Here is a 17,492-nt window from a genome sequence, read left to right as displayed (position 1 = left end):
GGCTGTCCTAACCTGTTATTGGGAAGTCTCCAAGTTCTTATAGATAACGTGGTTGAATTCCTTGTATTTGTCTTTGGGGAGAGATTTCTGGGTCCCTTCCCACATTTCAGATTGGTGCTTGCCTGCATACAGTTAAATGCCCATGGCCAACACTGCAGTCCATGGAATCCATTCCATGGAGGACACTCAGAGGTGCATTGCTTAGACCCTGGCTGGGGGAGGAAAGATGTGTGTTCTGCTTGTGTTGTCTCATCCCTCATTATTTGGGAGAGCAAGGTGTTTTGGAGTGGAGGGTCTTTTTGTTCTTTGGATTTTAAAATGCTGTCCCATGGGCAGTTGGTGTGGGATAGGGGTTCTGTTAGACATATCTCACAGCAGCACTGCTTCTCTATCCGGGAGTTATCTTCAGGTTGTTCAGAATGTCTGCCCTGGGGTCACAGACTCCCTCTTACACTGCTTGTGAAGAAAATTGCTGTAACCTATCTATTTCGAAGGGGAAAAATGAAGTCAGGACAGAGACTTTATGTTGCCTGGGGTAGTTACTGGCCTTTCCTACTTTTCTCAGGAAAACCTGCATGTTGTGGTGGAAGCATCTGTCTTCTTGTGCTGAGGTGGCAGGTCTGATGGGTAACTTGCTACCTGGCAAGATCATTATATGTAATTAGGACCTGAGAGGAATGCTGATTCCTCTTTTGTACAGGTAATTTATCATGTTTTGTATTTCAGCTGGGTTTTTTTTGTGGTTTTTTTTTTTTTTTTTTTTTTTTTTTTTTTGGTGTGTGTTGTTCATTCATGTCACCCTGTTTCTGTGATTTAGTCCCTTCCAGGTGATAGTGTGCTTTGTTTGCATTACCAAGCAAGCATGAACTTTCCATAGATCAAACCTTTGGCTTAGACATAGGGTGCTTTCTTGAATCTGTAGGCTTTCTAGCCTTAACTAAAAGCCAGAAAACAAAAAAGGTTTCATACTTTGTGGTGGAGGAACATTTTACTGGAGACATTTCAGCCCAGCTGGTCATTACTCATCCAAATTCAGTGGTTGCACTTAGCCCATGTGGGAGGGACATTGCAATCTGTAGACAGGAAGTACAAATAAGGGATATTGCTTGGGAAAGAAATTTAGATTATTTTCACAGTGAAACTGTGTGTGTGTCCTGTGGCTCTGATACCAATGGAAAATGCAACTTTGACCGTTTGCTTCAGGAGAATTTTTTAACAGTTTCTGTACTCAGTTTTAAAATTAAATGTTTCTGCAACAGATTCTGCTCCTGAAATCTCTGCTCCTTTTGCACATAGACACCTAACATCCATTCTACTTTACCTGCACATTTCTAAAGTTTTGGAATGTTAAACTCATCTCAGATTTATTTAACACACATGTTTTCTTGAAGCATTTAAAATAAATTAGTGTATTTTCAAGTCTGTTAAGAGATGGAAGAAGGGATGGAAGTTTATGTATGAAATTAAGAGGACAATTTTGACCTGACCCTTTTTATTTTGAATTAATGATATACCGAGAAAATTACTACAGGTAGAAATGATAGATTAATTAAAGCTAAAATGGAAAAACTTGTATATTATTAAAAAAAAAAAAAAGAAAAAGAGAGTAAAAGCTATGATGAAAATATGGAGCAGATGCTTCTTCTAGTCTTAAGGAAGAGCTTAGTCCAATTAATGTAGACGGCTGAAGAGACTTTTCATCAGAGCTGTGCATGCCAGGCCATGTCTGAGCAGGAATATTTTCTCCCAGTTAATAAACATTTGCTCTTTGCCTGGGGTGCTAAACAACCCCGTTGCTCTGTTCTGCCATGTGGAACACCTCTGTGAGCTTTACAAAGGAGACAAAAAAACTTCAGCTTGGCTGAGTAGAGCTCCTTGTGTTTATACTGAAAGCTGGAACATGCTCCCCCTCCTCTACCTTGAACTTCTTGATTGGTATAACTACACCCTGCCCTCTCTGAAGAGCTTCAAGCTGAGATGGTTTTCTGCAGCAGCAGCAGCCCTCACCAGCAAGGTTTCAGCCCTGGGATCTCCTGTAGGAAAGGCAGAGGTGGAACCCAGCTTTCCCTTTGGTGATCTGGTGGCAGAAGGATAAAGTGGTCAGAGTAAAGGGCAATGTCCACAGCCTCCATGGAGAAGAGTCTCTCTCCAGAAGGAGCCCCTCGGCTGTCCTACCCCTGTATTTATGTTACATATGGTTGCATCCTGCAAGCATTGTCCTTGATGGAAGAGGTGTAAGTGAAGGGCTGAATGTAAACTGATGGGTCAGAGTGACTTCATGTGTGGCCAGATCCACTCTGAAAAGTCAAAGCAGATTAGGAAAGCGGAAAGCTGTCTGTTTAATGGTAAGCACATACTTCTGAAGAGCACAATATGTGGGTGGTGGTGTAGTAGCAGAGCACTGTGTGTGTCTGTGTGTGAAGCCTTGCATTAAAGCAGCCCTACTGATTAAAACTTACATACACTTGGATTTTTTCCGTGGCCCTTGGGAACGCTTCTCCTGTTATTTTGAACATGGCCCTAAGACAGCTGAGATCATATAATCAGACCTTTTTTTTGGCAGCACAGTGTTTTCACAAGGTATTTTCAACTGGAAAGAGGAGAATGCTACAGGCCCATTACTAATGCACCAACTTTTTCCCCCCCCTTAATATACTTATGCTTGCATGCCTTTTGCATGCAGCAGTCATTTTAACATCTGTTTTGGACTTGAGTGCATTTGTTTTCAGAGGATTCAAATTGGTTGACCTTTACTTTTCATTCAGAAGAAAGGCTTGAAAAATCACTTACACAAAAGAGAGGTGGTAAAGTTAATGAACTTTTTATACAGCACAGACATAACATGGAGAGCTATTCATATGCTTCTAAAAATTAGTGAATTATGTCCACTTAAAGTTAATTGAATTGTATCTTCCGTCCTGTCCTCTGAATAGCAGAGGTTTAGGGTTACTTTGATGCAGTGATTCATATTCAAAAGATCAGATAACACGATATCACAGAATAGATAAAAACAGTTCTCTTGAGAATTCAACTTCAATACTATGTTGTGACTACTAAGAGCTCCCTAGCTTTTGTTAGAATGAATAGCATCCTTTATCTAGGTATTTTTCATGCAAATTATAATATTAATAACAATGTAGTTTAATTAAGAAAAAGGGTCTGATTTCACTTCTAACTGTAAGGACAGCAATTGTTCAAGCATTATTCAAGAAAATGTACCAGTGAGGCAGTACAGCTTGGATTCTCATCACACTCAAAAAGCCTGATTTGGATCCCTGGCAAAGCTATCAAACCCCAAATCAGAATTTCAATCAAACCGTGTCCACTGCCGGATGTAAAATGCCTGGTTGGCTCTCTGCCTTTCTTTTGCAGGGTTTAACAAGGGCCATAAGGCTTTTAGAGTGGTATTGCCCTTCCCCACCTCATCAGCAACAGTTATATTGTGATTCACAGCTTGGATAAGAAGTCCCAATACTTCCCAGAAGGGTTGGAGAACTGCATTCCCCAGCCCACAGACAGTTCTTGACCTCTCCAGGAGACTCAGACACTCATGAATTGGGTAGAAGGCTTGCTGGGCTTTTCACTTTAGTTATTCACAGTGCACCTGGAACACCTGGAAGCATTTGGAAGGTTTTTCCTGGTTGTGCCCCAAGCTCTCTGGAGCAGCGTGGCTGCAGAAACCTCTTTCAGCCATCGGATATAAAACAGTTTTACAGTGGGAGGAAGATTCCTTCTCCCTCCCACCCTCAGCTCTCCCTTAGGAAGTTCACTCTGGGAGTTGTCTTGCTGTATTTGGCCAAGAGGACGATACTTATTTAAAAAAAAATCCTGAAAATGAGCTTTACTGATACTTATTTTATTTAATGCTTCTATTTTATTTATTTTATTTAACCTTCATCAGACTTTCTTCTTCTGAAAGAAGATTGTGAATTAATCTTTTGCCTTTGCTCCATCCCTGGAGTTAAATATCACTCCAGTCCATGCCATTAAGCAGAACTTAAGTTAATTGCTGTACTGATTAAACAGCAGTTGTCACCACTCCCCCAGGTGAGTTGCCTGGGAGATACTCTTGTACTGCAGCATAAAACTATTTCAGAGAAAGTGAAGGTAAATTGGTATACACAGGTATAATTAAATATAGTTGTTATGGAATCTGAAATAGGACAACACTTGAATTTGTAATTTTACCAGAGTGAGATTTTTCATAGTGTAATTTTTTTCACTGTTTTCCCAAATACACATGGATTTTATTTCTACAAATCAGTTTTGCAAATAGGATGTTTTTTTGTTTGTTTGTTTAAAAGGAGATGAAATGGAACACGTAGCTGGATGCTATTACGTGCAAATGTTTGAATTGAGCAAGCCCAGAAAGTGTTTGTTTGCAGTTACACACATTCCTAAGCTAAAAATTCTGGCCTATGTTTCATAAATACCCCTTGGATGTCTCAGGATAAAAGATTCTAGGTAAATAGAAGTATTTCTGTAATTGCTCTGCAACAAAGCAAAAGTCGTTATCTTCTAACCTAAACAAGGGAATGTACTTAGAAAAGCCCCAAACAATCCCTTTTAAATTTCTTTTCTTCTTTGCTCCATTATTATGACTAGAGGAAGAAAAACTGCAGAATATTTTTAAGGCAGTATTTGGAAACTATACATTTTCAGGGTTCTGAGTTTCTGAAACAGAACTATGTATAGTCAGAGGCTTTTGAGGCTGAAAGAGGATCGGGTGACAGGCTCTGAAGTGGAAGAGCAAAAGATGTGAATTCTAGCATTTCATTAACAGGTCTGTTCCCTTGATCTTCTTCCTTTGAAACTGTCTGCTCTGCTGTGGGATCCAGATTCTGCTGAATAATTCTGTAAATAGGCATGTGAATAGCATCTCTTTGAGAGTTCCCGGGTTGTCCAAGGCAATAACAAATACCGGGTGCTCTTACAGTTAGCAAAGGGTCATTTTAAAAACATTTACACACTGCCTTTGCTTTAAGCATGCAAGGAATCTCACTGCAACTGACTGGAGCCTAAATGTTTGCAGGACATTTAACCACTCACGGCCCTGTGTCACTGATGAGTTTCTTCCTGCCAAAGGGGTGAGATATGGGCCCATGCATTCCCTTTTCAAAGCATCCACCAATGCCTTTACCTTTCCTATGTTTCCTTTTTCATAAATACCACACAAATGCCATGTATTGCAACAGTACTTTGTATCCTATGTCCCGTTTTACAGCTGTGTCAAGTTTTACTTAGTATTTTTAAAACCCTTGAACTCCTTACCACAGTGTTTATATGGGTTCAGAGAGGAAGCAGGGGAAATCTGTAGATGAAATATCTATCAAGTACCCTAAAATAGAACTGCATACCTTTATTTCAGAATTTATTTAAGTGGCAGGTTGATGGAGTGATAAAAAATATCATTAAAGGCATTTTTAGTACTTCCCGCTTTCCTTTGCTGCCTATACTACAGGAGCAGGGACAAGGTGGAGGGACCTACTGTTCAAATGACCAGAAGGTTTTTACAGTCCTGAGAGACACTGAGCTTGATTTACTTGAATTCTGCACAGGTTAAAATAGGGATTGAAATGGTGTAGGCTTGGAAGGAGAACAGAAACAGATGTATCCTTGGACATGAAGCCAGTACTGAAGAAAATTGGCCTGGTCTGTTCTTCTTGTTGAGTAGTTGCCAACCCAGTTTTAGCATAGTAGTTTATTCAAACACAGGCAGTTTCCTTTTCTTAAGTGGTATAGTGGACATCAGATGAGTATACAACAGGGTGACTTGACAGCAGGAAATGGATGATCAAAGCAAAGATTTTGAGGAATGGTAGAACTTGATGTCAAATTTCAGAGAATTTCCTTTCACTCTCTAGCAATTTCCAAGAAAAGAGCTTGTTAGTTGTCCATCTCAGAGCACTGTTCAGGACAACAATCCTTAATGTTTTAAACAAGATTTTGGATTTTAAAAAGGAAGCTGAGTCCAAACATGTTAATTCTCCTGTGAAGTTGTTCCACCACCAGTCTGCTATCTGTATGGTTTATAGGATTTTGCTTTTCTTATTCTGCTGACCTGTGGAGCCTTTGAAACAATTTGTCCATTTTAAGATCTTTTACAGTAAACCAGGACACTGCTGAGTGGACTAGAGGCTATTAATCTGCAGTTCTTCAGCTGATTGAATGTGATTCCTGCTGATTTGCTGGTGCCGTCTAGTGCAGTCTTCTGACCCCTGGATGCTTGTCATAGCTGCCATAAATGGTTTTGTAAAGCAGCTCCTTCAAGTTATGGATATTCCCAGGAACCAGTTTCAGTTTTCCTCGTGGCAGTCACATTCAGATGGGCAGAAGACACTGCTGTTGTTTCTGTGCTCATTAACCAACCTTTTAGCTTTCACTGGTTGGAGCTCCAAGAAACCATTTTTAAGATAATCATGATGCTTCTTCAAGCTAAAGCCTCTTGGATGAAAATCTCCACCTTCCACACACTAAAAAAAATATCTCCAGGAGGGCTCTTGTGCTGCTTGTTCACTTCATATGTCTCTTCTTATTTTTGAGTGAGCATTAGTTGTTCAGGGGAGCTGAGCAAATTGCCACTGTCTAGTTTGCAGAATTCAGTAAATGACTCAAAGAACCAGAAGTGCTGATTCAGAGAGAGTGTTCTGTTTGACATCTAGGAACTTATCTGGAAGGAGGCCCTGCATTTTGCCTATACAGGTTTGGCAAACCACAGATCCATTCAGTTAATGGTGATAATAGCTAAGGATGCAGTTGCTGTGGATTTTAGCAGCACCAAAGCATCTGTGCTAAAGCTGTATTCACTGAAAACTGAGCTTTAGTCATAAAATTAGCTTCCCTTTCAATAAGATAGAAATGGAGTATGTCACGGAAATATTATCTGGTTATTTACTAACACTGTCCTGCCTGTAAATTCTTAAAGAGCAGTTAAAAGTGCAAAATACAGCTGTTTCTTAATGCTTTTCTGGAGAGGCTTTGAATAACTTCATCTCACACTGTTTTGAAGAAAGCAAGTCAGTGCATGGGTGTGACTTTTGGGAACAGGCCTTTGTAAATCAGCCATCTCCAGTATATTAATGACTATTTACTTTAAGGAAAAAAAGACATCTGTGACATACTCTTTATCTCTTTAGCAACTTTTTTTCTTAGAGCATTTGATAAAAATGTAACTAATATGGCTCCAGAAGCCAGTGAAAAGCCTAAAGTGAAAGTTGAAGCTTTGTTTTGTTTTTCAGATGAATGTTACGCAGTTTTTGTATGCCTCTGCTTTGTGCCTGTTCCAAAAGCTTCCTTTTTTTTCCTTTAAGCAATCAAGGCACACGAACAACTTGCCTCTTCTATAGTCATGGCATTTATATGTAACTGATGAGGTGTTTGTGTGGTGAACATGGTAGCAAAATCTGATCTGCTGGACAAGGTGTGCAGTGCAGTGGTGTGTTTTGCCAGTTAAGGTGTGTGCTTATGGGCACCCAAAAGCCAGAACAAGGGGTGCAGGGAGCATTCAGGCTCATGTGTGTCTGGAGGCATGATGCCCCTTGATAAGGGGTGGGAGGCAATCACATTCAGCTATCAGTGACTGAAAAGGCTTTTTTGTAGGATGGCAGTAGAAGAATGCTATCGATGACTTGTGCAATCCAAACACATGACATCGAGACAGCTGCAGGGCTTTTGTTATTGTTCTGTGTCCTGATTCCAATCTCCAGTACATACCAGTTATGTTTGGTCACTGGAAGTGTTCCTGTATGTACGTGAACTCCATGTGACAAAAATTACTCTTCTCAGAGGTCACAAATGATTCCTCTGCTTTGGCACAGGAGGCCTGCCTGACATACCTTCTTGTGTCCTTCAAAATGACAAATGTCAGATAAACACCCCTTGGAGTAGGCCTAACTGTTTTTGCTAGAGTTTAGGGGCTGTAGGATTTCCGTGGTTTCCCTTGTCTCCCTAGGCTCTTTGAAGATAAGTCCTTTTTTCTCTAGAATGCATTCCCATAAACTGTCTAAAAAGGACAGTGGTCTGTGGTTATCAAGAGCTTTCAGTTCATGCTGTGGCTGATCAGTTAATTACAAGGACACCAACTCTTGAACTTGCTGTAGACATTTCAACACTGATGATATCTGCTAAGCTCATCAAGAACAAAATAATTAGTGTTAAGTTAATAAGGATTAATTTAGTACTGCAGGAATATGTGTGAGGCATTGGTATCCTCTATCTCAAAGCTCTCCTTCCTTACAGACAGACATGAGGTTGGTTTTTCATGGTAGTATCCCTGAATCAGTAAATCCGTTTCACGGATCCACCTCAGAATTTTTCAGAATGAGAAAAATTTTTACCTGAGTTGGAAATACTCTTCTGAGGGTAACAAGTATGAAAGAAAGATGGCATTCACTCACAAATAAGAGGTTTCCAAACCAGAGCAGCAGAGGAATGCAGGTCAATCAGGGTGTCATCGTGTTGTGACATCATGTTGTGGTGGAACAAATGTAGCTCAACACTTAACGATAGCTGCTTGGGCATGGAGCAGTGGAGCAGTGATTGGTGATACAGAAGGAATAGTCTCAAGTCATCCTACATTATGTTGTCATCAGTGACATCCCTGCTTGTTTATAACTTGTAGTTCAGTCCTTAGCTGTGTTAAATGATGCTTGCAGTCAGTAGCGGTAGTGATTGTCATGCTTAATCTTACCCCAAAGCAGCAAAACTAAGCCTTTCCCTCAGTCTCTCTTTTGTCCATGATGACTTATTTGATCGCTATTTGACTTTCTGGGAATCATGTTTTTCACAGAATCACAAATAGTCTGGTTTGGAAGCAGCCATAAGGATCATCGAGTTCAACTCTTCAGTGAATGGCTGATACAGGGATCAAATCCACAACCTTGGTGTTAGTAGCACCATGCTCTAACCAACTAAGCTAATCTTGGGGTTTTTAAAAGAAGGGCGGTTTGTAAAAGTGAGAAGGTCTGTACCCAAAGTCGTGTCAGGTGAGAGTGGGCAGATTTTGAAGCCATTAAATGTGACTCAATCAGATATGCTGATGAGAGCCTCTGTGTATCTGTAATAAAACACTGACCAGTACAGTGTGGACTGTGTGGTTTTCTCACTGACTTAAGCAAAATGCAATACTCTTCAATTTTTCTAATAATTCCAACAATGGACCTGGAAAACGATGTCTATGAAGAAGCCTGTGAGGGAAGAAGTCATATTTGGGAACTTGTCCTGAACCACAGTACTTTAAGGAACTAGTGACATTGGCTTCCTTTTTTGATTTGTGCACTTTTTTGTCCATCAAGATACCTGTTCCGTCCTCTCCTGGCCTCTGTAGATGTCTTTCCCGATAATATGTCCTTTTTGCTCTTGGGACCATCAGCTAAAAAATCATATATAAAGATATTTTTGTCTTGATTAAATGCACTATTAAACCTCTAAACGTCTTGCAGTGAAAGTGTTTTCTGTAATTACTTGTCTTGAAGGCTCACTGAGGAATGAAGAATATAGGGAAACACTTGGAAATGCAATTGGATGGCAAAATATTTCTTTCTTATGATAGATAATCTTAATCCTTTAAAGTATTGTCACATTAACACATGTGCAGGTCTGTGCTAGATACAATGGACAGTCTTTTAGCACTGTTTTAACAAGATACAACTCTCAGCTCAAATGCATTGATGCATTTTCTCCTTGCCAACAAGATAAATACAAGCAATTTTTGTTCTAAAGCTACTGAGTGAACAGTGCTGTCTAACTGTAAATTGCTTTAAGGGGGAATCAATACAGTGCATGCACTTCTAATAGCCCATTTGCCAATGTTTTTTTAAATCTATGTATAAAGTTTGGGCATGGGTGATCATTGTTCATTTTAGTTCACAATATATTGTATATAACTAATGTACAATTCAAGGGCACAGTGAGAAGGTCATAAGGTTTTAAAAGAAAATGGCAACTGAGCATGACAAAGGAAAGTTTATTGTTCCACAGTGTTTTGTAATTAATCTTAATAAAGATTTGCTCTATATAACATAGCCTTTCTTTTATTGAGTTGTTACGTAGTGGCTTTTACCACTGAGGATCTCTAAAGCACCTTCTTTCATAAGTGAAGTTTAGAGGAAAATGAGTTATTTGTTCATGCTGCTTCCTCCTTGGCAACTGCGGATTTTTCCCATTCTTCCGTTTCAGTGTACCATGTCATTACATGCATTTCCATGGCAAATACAGTATATCAAAAGCTTTCTCAGACTTGATTTTTCTATCTTTATTTTTTAACTAGCTGCATCCAATAATTGCTACCAGAAAGTACCCTGAGAGTATTATAATTTCATCTCTATAAATTTTGTGGTCACATACAAGTCCCACTGGACCAAGCTACTATGGTTTTTTGTTTTGTAGAACTCACCATTGACTTTGATATGACAATTGAAAAGCAAGAATTTCTACTTAGAACTTGATCACCTGTATAGAAAAATGATTTGTTTCTAACTGCAGGTCTGAGAGGGAATGTTCTGGAGGCATTTTTCTGCAGGGTGGACAGTGCTTGGCTGTTCTCAATTTACACATGCTTGAATTTTGTGTTTCCAAAAATATAGTTTCCATCTATTTTCACTAAATTTTTTCTAATATCTGTGGGGTTTTGGAATCTCATGAAAAGGCATCTGATTTGTGGGGTTTATTCTTGTTCTGGTTTTTTATGAGGTCTCTTGTTTTCTCAGGAAAAAATCTGCAATGGGATTTGTGCTTGTGTCCCAAAGCAGATGGATGCAGTAAGATAGGAACAGCTTTCCAAGGAGCTGGTGCCGAGTTGTTTTGAGCACATCCCCATGTCTCACGCTCAGACAAGAAGGGTCACAGATCTCTAGGGGGGTATGTGTTTGCACCTCAGCCTCTCGTAAAGTATGAGGGTATATTCGATTGTGGTCAGCATGGATAAAGGGGTGAAGGCTTTATACCTTTCCTACTTTCTGCTTGATCCTTGCTTTTGCTTGTGGCCGTGTTTGTGAGAACTGTGCTTCAGAACAGATGTGATGGTCTTGACCAATTTCACCAGTGTGTTAGAAACAAGCATATTCTTTTCCTACAACATCTGTGTTGTGCATGTGTTTTCTATTTTATTCATCCTTTTCTTTCAATTGTTCCTATTATGAGCCTGGTGATGAAAGCTCCCTTTTTTGAGCCCATTTTGAGAGCTGGGCACCTTTCATAGAGTATCCTAGGGCAATAAATCACTTTGTGCTTTATGATTGTAACCCCAGATTAGAGGACCAAGGTAATGTGCAAGGCTGGTTTCCTTAGTCCCAAGGTGTGTACGAGAAATATGAAAATGACAACTATTTTATTTTAAGGAAGAGGCTATTATAAATAAGTTCTGAATAAGGCTTTCATCTAAAAGAAGGCCACAACCTTCAAAATCTGTATTAAAAGTACTAAAATGCAAATAACACAGAAAGATAATTTTGTTCACAAAGAAGGTTTCAGTCGGTATGCACATAGCTGTTAAGACGTGACATTGTCAGTCTTTAACTCTGAAAGCTTATACCCAAAGCTGACTGGTGTAAAAGTAGAGTTTATGATGGCTTCCTGTGAAGAAGTGCTTGTCTTTGTTGGAAGAAGGACTATGGCTACCTCAGTCAGGCAGGGATTCAAGTGGGTTCAGTGTCACTCTTTAGAGAAGACCTGGTAGCATTTAGAATATTATATTGCAGAGCTGTTGTAAGATTGTTACATTTTTCATTTTCCATAATGTTTAATCTGAAGATATTTCAAAAAAAATATCTAGAGGGACTTTTTCTAAAATACAGTATCCTTGATCTGTGGCTTTCTCACAATGTTGCTGGTGCTCCATGGTTACCATCAAAGTTCATTTCATGAGCTGCAGTGGGATAGTTCTCTTGCTGCTTGGAGCTATGCTAGAACTGGTTTTCACAATGTACACTCTTTCATCAGTGTTTAATCTTGGATTATATTTGGTTTTTTCTCCTTTCTGCTGTCAATTTACTCTTATCCTACAGGTCTCTGCAAATGGTGATGGCTTGTCATGTGGTACTTTTATGGTCTTTTGAGTTGTTACCCCTTCTTCTCAGTTTTGGAACAACGTATTGAGATAATGCTGGATTGCCACATCTCATGGGAACACTGTTATTAAACTGTGGCCCATATTCTCCCTTCAGAGGTTGAATGAAAAAAACAGATGGGGTCAATTTACACATTAAGAAAAAAAACTTAAGTAAATTAACAGGAAATAACCACTGCCCTTATATTGCCTTTTGCTCATTTCTGATTCTTTTCCCCTCATTGTTACTCCCCTGTGATGTCAAGCGTGCTTGGTATGTGGGCTTGGGGCTTTATTCCTCCCAGCCATGTCCTCTCTGTTAAAGTTCCTAACTTTTGAGTGACTATAGGTGAGGCTGCCTGCATAGCCCATGCCACTTCCCCTTGCAGATGGGTAGGCAAGGCATTTTGGACCGTCCTTGTAAAAGATGAGGGAGGGGATCTGCAGGAGGAAGGAGAGCTATTATACAAAAACTCCTGAGATTGACTTCCATTTTTAAGCAGTTGCTGAAGCTGGGTCATCAGCTGTCATTGCAACACTGCTCCCCCTGGGGACCTGAACCTCATAATCAGCACTGTCAGCTGTATTGCCAGAAAATAAATTAAATAGGGGTTAAAAAAAAAAAACCAAACAAAACTGATACATAAACTATATAAATGAGCAGGGAGAAATAATGAGTTGGAAAACTCTTTCCTTTAGTTACTATCTTGATGGGTTTTTCTATAGCAATGCTCTCTCCCTGTAATGGTTTTAACCTTTGGTCTATAGTTGGCTTCCTGCAAACATCTGCCAGTGAACATGCTTGTGTTGGAAAACAGGGATTAACCAACCAGTCTAGGATTAACTCCATATTTCTTTTAGAATTTTCTGCTCAAGGAGAACCTCATAGTGCCTGAAAACATCTGAAATTCATACTAAAGCTCACTCAATAGCTTGAAGATTTTACTACTAAATTTAATTGGGGTTTAAATATTTTCAAATAATCTCTGACTTTTAACGCCTAAAATTCCAAATGAGAAAAGTAGTTTTTATGTGTTCCGAAATGTCTTTGCAGTGATGGTTTGCAGGTGAGGAAGGCCACCAGATTTCTTAAATATAGTGCCACCAAAGGAACTTAATTTGGTGGTCTAAGGTAAAATGATGAAACTCTTTAGGCCTACAGTTCAGAAATACAAGGAAAACAGAAGTCTTATAGTTTCTTGTAAAGGGAGAGACATCTGGTGCAATAACAGCAGATCCTTTCATAAAACAGAAGGTGTCCCCAAACATTTACATGCACAAGGATATAGGTGCATTTTCACTTTCCAATAAAGCCAGACCTAGACCAAAAACCTGGATCTAGCTCTGCATAGCTCTGCAGTTTAGGCTCATCACAGATTCGGCTACCTAAAATAATGGTTGTAGGAGGTGAAAAGCTTAGCTCTAGTTCTTGTCCACTTGCTGCTTCATGCATTCCCCAGCAGTGAGTCTGCACTTACAGTTTGAAGACCACTGGGTTTGGGACTTGGAGGGGTTTCTCTCAAACCAAGTTTGCAAACTCTTCTCTGTTCTGTGTATCTGCAGCAATCTACTTTTTAAAAACTTATACTTCCACTTCTTGAGTCTAAATATGCTCTTTTAAAGATTCCTCAAAGAAATGCCTGAGAATGTTTGAGAAAAAAAAAATCTGCTTGATGTTTGTGTTATGCCTTTGTGTTATGCTTTGGAACCCAGCAATAGGCAGATTATTAAGAATGGCTTTATTAGTTAAATAGAATTGTTTAAGAGTTTGAGTTAAAATGAAGATGTGGATTATCTTAATGTACCAGCTGAAATAGGAGGCTTTCAAGTGCCTACAGGAGTATTTCTCTTCCTTAGAAAGATATTTTTCATGCTGATTATTTCTTTTAGAGCTCTTTAGACCAGGAACCACACTGGAATAGTGGAGTCAGAGGTCTGAAAACACTGAAAATGCATTAGGGACAGGGAAGGTGAAGGGGTCATGGCACCTGCAAAATAATACTTTGAATAATACACACCCAGCTCCAGAAGAGGAATGGTAGGTGGCATGTCCTAGCAATGACAAGGAGGACTTTTGTGAGGACACCTTCCTTTTAGCTGCATACAAGCCTTCAGCCTCAGGCTCTCTTCAGGGAGGAGCTTCATGATCTTTTTAAGTCTTCTGGCACTGGGGAAGTTGTTTCTTGTGGGAGGCTTTTGTGAGGCATGGCTGGGAGGACTAGGATGAGCTGCAGTATTAAACAGTGACCAAGTCTGATGGGCAGTTTGATCTATATTGTGTGGACGCCTCTCCCCCCAGCTTACTATTTTTGGCTTGTAATGGCTTCAGAAAGAGATAAATCCCACTTCATTGTCCCTTGCCCATCCAGTCTCAAGATTTTTATTTAAAATTAAAAAAAAAAAAGAAAAGAAAAAAAATTTAAAAAAAGAAAAAAAAGCTGAATTATGTAATTCAGTACTAGTTGGCTTGGTGCCTCAGCAGATACTGGCTCTTCTGCAGCTGTCATGAAGGAGGTGGTATGAACGCACTGAGTGAAAATAAATGTCACATCACCTGGCCCAGGTAACCCAGCAGAAATGCTGTCATGTGCCTGTGGCTGACCTGAACTCCTCATGTCCTCCCATGGGACTCTTATCATGGGTGATGGGGGAGCCACAGCCTTCTAGTCCTGTTGTTCAAGCCAAAGAGGGAGGTGGGAGTGTTCAGCATGACCCACCATGGCTCCAGCAGCAATGTCTTAAGGGACTGCATTTTCCCTTGTCAAACATCAGGCTTTGACATCTCTTCTTTTTTAATGCAACAAGGATAGGTATGCTGTGGCTCTGGAATGAAAAAGAAGCTGCTGGAAGACTCTGCCTGGCAAGTCAGTTCTTGAGTGAAGGCTAAATAGCAAAACCTGGGTGGGGTTCGCCTCTGCCTTTAGAAGTAATTGGAGTTGTCTGTGAAGGACCAAAGTGATTTTTGGTTCTTTGATGTAAGAACCGGCCAGTTCTTGACAGTCTTGAGTCTTTCTGTGGAAAATAAATTCAGCACTGGCACTGTTTGAATAAATGAAGAAAAAAACCTGAGTTAGTTTCAGAGGTTGTTACACCCTTTTGTGAAATATCTGGATCTGGTAAAATAAACATCACCAATGCCAACAAGAAGGGGGGAAAAAAAAAAAGCGGTTTGCCCCTCTGCTTTCTGCTGGTGTCATTGCCTCCTGCCCTTACGAGGTTTCCTCCAGCTGTCACTCCCTGTTGCAAATGTGCCTGTGCTGCATTGGTGGAGGCTGTTGTTTTCCTCCAGCACCAGTCCATGCTCATAGCTATCATCTCAGATCAGCCCTCTTCATTCATTGCTCTGTCCAGCATTTTATCTGCACTAACGTGGACTTCAAGGGTAGAAAACTGACTCTGCAATAGGAATGATGAAGATAGACTTGGAATCTTCATCTGTGAATTGGAGAAGATGAAAAAACAAGTCTTGCCTGAAGATGGATCATCAGAAATGAGCAAAATTAACAAGGTAAAGCAGAGTTCCTTATGCCCATGTGATAGTCTGCTTCCCTCGTATGGTACCTATAATTCTGGCTCGATAAATAGGCTGTGGACACTGAACCTGCTAGGAATTAAAACCTAGGTGCCATGCTCAGGGTAGGAAGGAAATGTAAGCCAAGAGTTTCAGTGTCTGGGTCCATCAGCCTCTGCTAGCAGAGCTTGGGCCAGGAGATGCAGGGGGAGGAAATGGGTGGATGCTCAGTTGCCTGGGCTTTTTACTAAATTACGGCACGTCTGTGGGTCTGCCACAGAGCAGTGAAAGTCTGAAACAGTAACTGTCCACCTGAAGACCCATTTCCCTCTATTTTTTAGAGAGCTGCCAAATAGGAAAGAAAATAAGTTAAAACCTGTGGATAGGTATTAACATCAGCTCTCACTTGATGACATATTATCCAACCTCAGTTCAGCCTAATGCTGTGAAAAGCAAAGATAAACAAAGAGGAAAATTAAAGAGATGAAGAGAAGAAAGAGTAGACCTGCAGTAATAATTTCTTTTTCCCAGTTCATGAGCCGAGAAGACTGTAGGGGTAGGGGCAGGGCAGATATCCATCTTGCTCGTAGTCAAGAGCCACTTCTCCTTTTAAGGCTGCTTTTGTATGTGAGGTGCTTTAATGAACAGTGGGAGTTTTCTACTAGAAAAGACAAAAAAAGAGCTAAGGTCATTTGTACAGTTGAAAAGTAATATATTTTTCTGCTATACTGAAGGAACATTCGGACCAAGCCTTCAGTGTTCTTTTAACTGATTATTTCCATATGGACTGACATTTTATGCTCAAGTAATGTTAGTGCAGCTGAAACCCAAGCAGGTCTTACTTGCTGCTGCAGAAAATGCACCTCTTTGCATGCACATTAGTTACATTTTTTTCCAGTTTTATAGTGTTTTGGGGGAATTTCTTTAACTGCTTAAGAGCAAGCTACTGAAACCACTCCCTGGCTGTTGGAGGGAGTGGGCCCAGTACTAAATAGGAGCCTTTCCAGCATCCCAGAAAAAATTCTCTTCATATTGTTGATTGTTTAAAGTTACCCTTTTTTTTTCTGTATTTAGGATACTAATGAAATTTAAACTAAACTAGGAAATTAATAGAAATATTTATAGTGCAGCTAAAATAATTTGTGGTGTTAACACAAAAATAAACATTCCCAAGAAAGGATTGGAAAGCGGGATTATATCACAAAAAGAAATAGCCAGCACATTCTTTTTGTCCCATCTTCCAACCTGTCACTTGTGTTTGTCTCTCCCAAATGCCATGGACTCTTTCCATGTTATTTTAGATTAAATAAAACATACAGCTCCACATCTTTTTAAATATTGGGTCAGAGAGCATTACTGGCTCAATCTGTAAAGCAGAAATGAAAAATATAAATATTTTAACAAGTGAGCAGCTGCTGCATTCTCACTTCTTACTGCATATACTATCCTTGAAGGGGAAGAGAGATAGGGCTGGAGGAGAAGGAGGGCAGAGAGATGGTATGTAAAGGGAGGCTGAGAAAATGGATTAAAATGACACATCTTGAGAGAATCTGTTTGAACAGTGGAGATTTACAAAGTTTTGTCCTATTCCATGGCAACTTGGGTACACAGATCAAACATGTCGTAGAAGTAACATGGGGCAGGTGAGCCTTGAGCCAAAAAATTCGAGAGGGAGCAATGTGCGGGGGTGGGTGATGCTGGAGGACTTTGGAGACTGTGTGCTGCACATGAGCAGCTGTCCTGGCTGAGGAGAAGGGGAATTTGGTGCCCATCATGGGCTGCCGTTAGCTACAGCTGGAGATTTTACTTCTCTTTTAGACAAGCATATAGGTATTTCATCTTTTGGGGTTTTTTAGACAAAACCTTTATTTACAAGTCCTCCAACACTTGTTTAAGGAAAATAGAGTTTTTTTGGTTTTGCTTTAGGGATGAGGTTTG

General features: G+C 40.0%; 1 protein-coding gene across 2 annotated transcripts in view; it reads left to right on the top strand.

The window, feature by feature from the left end:
• EGFR (epidermal growth factor receptor) overlaps window positions 1-17,492 on the top strand; it is a 156,937-nt gene that overhangs the window by 26,108 nt on the left and 113,337 nt on the right. The window lies entirely within an intron of this gene.

Source organism: Anomalospiza imberbis, chromosome 1 (genome assembly GCF_031753505.1).
Source record: "Anomalospiza imberbis isolate Cuckoo-Finch-1a 21T00152 chromosome 1, ASM3175350v1, whole genome shotgun sequence".
Taxonomy (NCBI): domain Eukaryota; kingdom Metazoa; phylum Chordata; class Aves; order Passeriformes; family Viduidae; genus Anomalospiza; species Anomalospiza imberbis.
This window is presented reverse-complemented; position numbering and strand designations above follow the sequence as displayed.